Genomic DNA, 7,500 nt, shown 5'->3' with positions numbered 1-7,500 from the left:
TTGCAGTGCGCGCTCTGCAGCGTGGTGTTGTGGCGTGGTTCCGGTGAAAGTGCCTGTGGGTGACCTCGCGTGCGTCCGTAATTCCCTGCCTTCGGCCTACTCAGCGTGGACGTCATTTCTGTCCTGTGACCTGCTGCTCAGTGCTCAGTGCTCAGTGCTGTGCTTGTGCAAGGCCTCTGGTGTGGGTGCCGTGTCCTACGTATCGCCCAACTAGGTTCTACTTGTGCCCCTTATTAATTCATTAATATGTGTCGTGTGTGTGTGTGCTCTTTGAGCAGTTTCCGTTCTTGTGCCGTCCGTCCAGTGAAAGGATTTTATTATTTTTTTTTATTAAGTTACGGCGCTTGTTTTCGTGCAGCTCTACGTGGTCGTGTCCTCGTACGCAGTGGTGTGTTTGTGGAAAGTCTCTCGTTGTGTTGTGTTGTGCAGTGCAGTGCAGTGCAGTGCAGTGCAGTTATTGTGCGTGCGCCAAAGCCTCTGGATAAAAGAAAAAAAAAATATATATATATATATATAAATACACATTTTTTTTCTAATTTTTTTTAAAATTAATTTTACATGTGGTAAGTATGCATGACTTATACCATCCTTTGTATTGATTTATTTGGGTCGTGTCTTTTTTTTTCCACATTATTAGCCTTCTTGTTCTCCTCCTCCTCCTCCTGCTTATCATTATTGTAGAAATGTTTTCCTTTTTCTTTTTTTCCTCTTTCTTTCTAAGCTTTTAGTTTCCACCAGAGTGTCGAACCGAATTTTTTATTGGTTTGCTTCGATTTGCGGGAGCACAAAAGTAATGTAGGACATTAAAATAGCACAACAAATAGAAGAACAAGAGGTATACAGGACAGGCGCTGATGTTGAACTAGTTTCATTCAGGAAAAGTGAACATGTATATACACACGACAGGCAAAGCAGCACATATTCTTAAGGGTAGAAGATATTTGAGCTGGGATGCTGGTGTCTCCCAGCACGATCAAACCATCCGGGGATATTGCCGCCTTCTCGGCTGCCCTCGGCACTTATCGTGAATAAAAGCTATATATGTATGTTTACTTTTCCTGGATAAAACTAGTTGAAAGTGAGTGCCTGTCCTGTATACTCCTTGTCCTCGTCTTTTTTGCGCTATTTTATATATTTTACTAAGATGAACCAACAGCGTACCGTATTAAAAAGAAAAAGAAGAAGCTAAAGTGATATTATATTTACCTGGTGCTTCTTTTCGTAATAGGCACTATTTCAAGAGTGCAAACGGGTATCTTTCCATTCATTTGTAGGGTTCGCTTATTTTCAGGTGCCGAGAAATAAATTGCTTTATTTAAATTTGATGGAGCAGTAAATGACAAGCTACATACATATCTGTCTTTCCTTGTTTTTTTTTTGTGTTATATTTTAGCCTGAATTTAAAAGTTATCAGTCTGTTGGGTCGCCTAAAATACAGGTGATTGGCATTTGAGGTTTTTTTCTTTACAAGATAATGGTTGATTCAATTTAGCAAGTAAGCATCAATTATGCTACTTTTTTTTTCCTTCATCTTAAATAGAGCTAAGCAATCAACTCGACATGACGGCTACTTAATTTGTCGCTTTCTTACCGCCTGTTTTCCGAAACTGTGTGCTTTCTTTTCGTCGTCATCGACTTTGGGCTGCCGCTCAAAGTCCATAGAGCCTTTTTTTTTTCAGCTATCCCTGCCGTACACCCTTGTACTTCTATTCATCGTCAGACTAATAGACAGTTATATTTTCTTCCGTACAGTTCCAAGTTGGCGGGTCAGTTTCGGTTCGGCTGAAACTAACTCCTCGGTTCCGGTTTTTCGTTCGCTTCGGTTTTCGGTTCGACACTCTGGTCTTCACCGTGCATGGCACCCCCCCCCCCTTCCTTCCTTCCTTCCCTCCCTCCCTCCCTCCCTCCCTCCCTCCCTCTCTCCCCTCTTCTCCTCCCTGCAAAAAAACAAACTGTCGTTTCGAAATGTTTTCTTACTTGAACTGTGAAGGTTTTCAAGTGCATTTCCTTTCCTCCTTTATTGAGCGCACAATTCTAGAGTGGAACTTCCCTTCTGACATTGCAATAAAGTTTCCTGCACAAGGAAGAAAAACCTGCCATTTGACCTCCCTTGTGTGTGCAAAGTGTCAATGTTCCTATATTATGCTTGAACATGGTCTTTTTGTCTTCCTATTTGTCGCAGAAATCATGTATGAGTATGTATGTATGTATAAATATATATATATATATATATATATATATCGCACTTTATGGATTAATCTTGCACGACCTGTGAAAACCACGTATCTCTGGCTTTCCTCACGTTCGATTTTCGAGCAATTTCTGAAGCTAGCTTGGGGAGATTGATTTCGCTCGCACACAATTCGAGGCGCGAGGACGGGCATGTGCGAACGCCTACGTAGTCGGGACGGTAAACAAAACTTACACAAATTAAAATCCTGCGCAGATAATAAAAGAAAGAGCAACAAAAAAGTATGGGCGTCTTTCTTTACTAATTTCTTTTTTTTTTTTTTTTAGGATTGTAAGCGGACGGGCTTCTTAAACGATACCAAAAAGCGAGACACAATTTGACAAACGGGTCACGTCACAAGAAAGAAAATCCCACATCCTCAAGCGTGTAAAAAATGCACGCAATATCTACAGTACTGGAATTGGAAGCGCTGCCAATCTCGCGTGCACTAGCCCAAATCGCGTTGCTCCCGCTCACGTCAAAGCGACACAGACCTCGTCGGAAAGGTACGCTTTCTGACGCGGTCAACCGGTAAAAACACTATATATTGTAAAATTCTGTACTTTGGACGTGATTAATTCAGACTGCTTTGCGGCTAACTAAGCGCGCGTTCCTTCCCAATGAAACGAAAGAGCGAGATTAGAAATAGAGGAAATAATTCCCGTGAAAAGAAAGAAATTCGTCTCTTATTAAGCTTGGCAGTAAAGCACGCGACATCTCCAGTATTCCGTTTGAAAGCGTTGTCCATGGCAAGTGCAGTAGTGTACAGTGTTCGGCTCTCGCCCAGTTGAAAGCGCCAGAAAGCCCGTGTCGCCTCGCGACACGGGTAACCGCTAGAAAACACGCACATTTTAAAGTCGCGTGATTTGCACTTGATTCCTCGGAAGTACTTTGTGGGAGACGAAGCGGGCGTTCCATGCCAAGGACACGGAAGAGAGAGATTAGAAATAGAGCGAACAATTCGCGTGAAAAGAATAATATTTGTCTCCTATCAAACTTGCCAGAAAAGTAAGCGAGATTTCCAGTATTCCGTTTGAAAGCGCTGCCCGTCGCAAGTGCAGTAGTGTACAGTGTTCGGCTCTCGCCCAGTTGAAAGCGCCAGAAAGCCCGTGTCGCCTCGCGACACGGGTAACCGCTAGAAAACACGCACATTTTAAAGTCGCGTGATTTGCACTTGATTCCTCGGAAGTACTTTGTGGGAGACGAAGCGGGCGTTCTATGCCAAGGACACGGAAGAGAGAGATTAGAAATAGAGCGAACAATTCGCGTGAAAAGAATAATATTTGTCTCCTATCAAACTTGCCAGAAAAGTAAGCGAGATTTCCAGTATTTCGTTTGAAAGCGCTGCTTGTCGCAAGTGCAGTAGGGTAAATTGTTCGGCTCTCGCCCAGTTGAAAGCGCCAGAAAGCCCGTGTCGCAAAGCGACACGGGTAACCGCTAGAAAACACGCATCTTTTTCTTTTGTTAATCCCGTGCTTCTCACTTCGTTCCTTGAGAGGACTTTGTCGGAAACTAAGTGGCGGGGCCTTCCAGACGAAACCAATGGTAGAAACAATGAAGTGAGCAAAGAAGAGTAGTGTAAAGAAAGAAAATTGCCTATTATGAAGCCTGCCGTAAACACGCGCGATACCGCGAGCATTCGGATTAAAAGCAGTGACAATCTCACTTACTATAGCGCTCATTGTTCGGCTCTGACACAATTCAAAACGCATGAAACGCCCCGTGTAAATATTGGTTTACTTTGTAATAACAAAGTCGATAAACTTTCTGTTGACCATGTTAACATGAACTGAAAGTCGAAAAGAAGTAATCAGAGTCAAGCAGGGGTCAGCACGTTTTTAATAAAAAGCGAGAAATAATTTTTTTATAGGGGTAGGATGTATGTACGTATGTATGTATGTATATATAGAGGCACACAGGAAAAAAGAACATTTATATATATATATATACACACAAACATACATACATACATACATACATACATACATATATATATATATATATATATATATATATATAAGGAGAGAGAGAGGGGAAAAAAATAAGAAAGAAAGAAGGACAAATAAATGATACTGAATAACGAGGAGCCACATGAGTGAGAGACAGTAAGTCAGTCAGTCAGTCACCGAAACTGATAACCACAAACTATGTACAGAATGCTCTTGAAGGATCTTATTTATACTTATCGGTGCTATTATGTGGAGGTGGGGTCTGTCGAGCGTTCGATTGGTGCGAGCGGCGTCTGACGACGTCGCCGACGCCTTTCGTCGCCGTCTCGGCCGCTGCCTCCGCCGCATGGTCGTTACAGCAAGGTACCTGCGATCTCTGGCGTCTGCCGTTGGGGTCGGTTCTCGGGTGCACTTGTGTCTTGAAAACGAATGCGAGAGGAGGGTGTTTCGGAGCGTCCGCGCTAACCGAACGGTGTGAAATGACGAGTGCGTTCTGACCGAAGGCCGGGGTGCGTCCTCGCGTCCTCACGGGACCTGAAAGCTCGGCAACGCTGCGAAGGCGTCGTCAATGATTTTTTTGGCGTACGACTTTCTGTTGCTACGACGAGAAAGAAATTTATGCGCTTCTTGCCGCGTCGGTACCGACCTCGGTCGGGGATATTCCGGCTGCGCGCTCGAACGTGCTTCATTTCTTCTTGGATTTGGAAGTAATTCCTAAGCGTTGTGTGTGTTTGCGGTTCGTAAGGGGCGCCTGACGGTGGCCCCGCGTCCGCGCGTTGGTAGGGTTTGGGGCGACCCACCACGAAAAGATTACCTGGTTGATCCTGCCAGTAGTCATATGCTTGTCTCAAAGATTAAGCCATGCATATCTAAGTACATGCCGAAACAAGGAGAAACCGCGAATGGCTCATTAAATCAGTTATGGTTCCTTAGATCGTTTCTTCCTACTTGGATAACTGTGGCAATTCTAGAGCTAATACATGCAGTGAGCCCGAAGCCCCTCGGGGCGACGGGTGCTTTTATTAGACCAAGATCAATCGGGCTTCGGTCCGTTTTGTGTGGTGACTCTGGATAACTTTGTGCTGATCGCACGGCCACGAGCCGGCGACGTTTCTTTCAAGTGTCTGCCTTATCAACTGTCGATGGTAGGTTATGCGCCTACCATGGTTATTTCGGGTAACGGAGAATCAGGGTTCGATTCCGGAGAGGGAGCCTGAGAAACGGCTACCATATCCAAGGAAGGCAGCAGGCGCGCAAATTACCCACTCCCGGCACGGGGAGGTAGTGACGAAAAATAACAATACGGGACTCTTTTGAGGCCCCGTAATTGAAATGAGTACACTCTAAATCCTTTAACGAGGATCCATTGGAGGGCAAGTCTGGTGCCAGCAGCCGCGGTAATTCCAGCTCCAATAGCGTATACTAAAGTTGCTGCGGTTAAAAAGCTCGTAGTTGGATCTCAGTTACAGGCGGGAAGTGCGTGGACACCACGTTACGGCCCGTGCTGAACATCATGCCTGTCGTGGCTTGGTTCCCTTCATCAGGTGCCTTGCTTTGGCCGGCGCGTTTACTTTGAAAAAATTAGAGTGCTCAACGCAGGCGATTCGCCTGAATAACAGTGCATGGAATAATAGAACAAGATCCTGTTTCTGTTCTGTTGGTTTTTGGAATACAGGATAATGATTAAGAGGGACAGACGGGGGCATTCGTATTGCGGCGCTAGAGGTGAAATTCTTGGACCGTCGCAAGACGAACTACTGCGAAAGCATTTGCCAAGAATGTTTTCATTGATCAAGAACGAAAGTTAGAGGTTCGAAGGCGATCAGATACCGCCCTAGTTCTAACCATAAACGATGCCAACCAGCGATCCGCCTGAGTTACTCAAATGACTCGGCGGGCAGCTTCCGGGAAACCAAATTATTTGGGTTCCGGGGGAAGTATGGTTGCAAAGCTGAAACTTAAAGGAATTGACGGAAGGGCACCACCAGGAGTGGAGCCTGCGGCTTAATTTGACTCAACACGGGAAAACTTACCCGGCCCGGACACTGGGAGGATTGACAGATTGAGAGCTCTTTCTTGATTCGGTGGATGGTGGTGCATGGCCGTTCTTAGTTGGTGGAGCGATTTGTCTGGTTAATTCCGATAACGAACGAGACTCTAGCCTATTAAATAGGTGCGTGGTTCTCTGCACCTTGCACCCTTCTTAGAGGGACAAGCGGCTCCTAGCCGCACGAAACAGAGCAATAACAGGTCTGTGATGCCCTTAGATGTCCGGGGCCGCACGCGCGCTACACTGAAGGAAGCAGCGTGTTTTTATCCCTGTCTGTAAAGACTGGGTAACCCGTGGAACCTCCTTCGTGATTGGGATAGGGGCTTGCAATTGTTCCCCTTGAACGAGGAATTCCCAGTAAGCGCGAGTCATAAGCTCGCGTTGATTACGTCCCTGCCCTTTGTACACACCGCCCGTCGCTACTACCGATTGAATGATTTAGTGAGGTCTTCGGACCGATACCCGGAGCGGCCTTTCGGTTGCGCCGGTGTGTTGGAAAGATGACCAAACTTGACCATTTAGAGGAAGTAAAAGTCGTAACAAGGTTTCCGTAGGTGAACCTGCGGAAGGATCATTACCGGATGTTATTTTGCATCGTTTTGTCTTCTTCCTCTTGTACGGGGAATGGACTCGATGTGCGAATTTATCTGGCGCCGATCCCGACCAAGCTTGGATGCCGTCGGGACGGCACAAAAAAAACAACTGTGGTTCGGATGTGCCTTTTTCTTTGGGTGGCCTCCGTTCCTTTCGATGATGCGCCCAGCGGGATCCCTCTGCTGCCTCGATTGAGAGGAGATTTCAAGTGCACCGGGACAATCCGCGGGTTACAAAAGGCGCATCGCCCCCTTTTTCGTCTCTTCTCGAGGATCGCCCTTTTGTTTTGATTAACGAAGAGGCGTTTGAGAAGAAGCTTTTTTTTGCGCTTTCGAGATGGCATGGGATGTGCCGGGCGCGAAAAAAAACAACTTGTGTTTTGTCGTACTGATTGAAAAATCCAAACACATTGACACGACTCTAAGCGGTGGATCACTCGGTTCTCGGGTCGATGAAGAACGCAGCCAGCTGCGAGACTTGGTGTGAATTGCAGGACACACTGAGCACTTACTCTTTGAACGCACATTGCGGCCTCGGGCCTTCCCGTGGCTTCGTCTGTGTGAGGGTCGGATCATATATCAAGAGAGGAGAATTTGTTTTCTACCTCGTTTTGACTGTGTCGGATCGTGGGCAGCACGCAGTTTTATGCTTTCTTGCGTTGCGTTTTCTTTGAGCAA

The 7,500-nt window shown here is 45.9% G+C and overlaps 2 non-coding genes across 2 annotated transcripts; both read left to right on the top strand.

Moving 5' to 3' along the window:
* Window positions 1-4,990: 4,990 nt before the first annotated feature.
* On the top strand, window positions 4,991-6,806 carry LOC120845639. The gene has a single exon (XR_005716841.1). It is a non-coding gene; the product is annotated as a small subunit ribosomal RNA (ribosomal RNA).
* Window positions 6,807-7,239: 433 nt separating this feature from the next.
* Window positions 7,240-7,392, top strand: LOC120845540. Its single transcript, XR_005716743.1, has one exon. It is a non-coding gene; the product is annotated as a 5.8S ribosomal RNA (ribosomal RNA).
* Window positions 7,393-7,500: the final 108 nt, after the last annotated feature.

The sequence above is a fragment of the Ixodes scapularis genome, unplaced genomic scaffold (genome assembly GCF_016920785.2).
Source record: "Ixodes scapularis isolate PalLabHiFi unplaced genomic scaffold, ASM1692078v2 ptg001158l_1___fragment_3__unscaffolded, whole genome shotgun sequence".
NCBI lineage: Eukaryota > Metazoa > Arthropoda > Arachnida > Ixodida > Ixodidae > Ixodes > Ixodes scapularis.
This window is presented reverse-complemented; position numbering and strand designations above follow the sequence as displayed.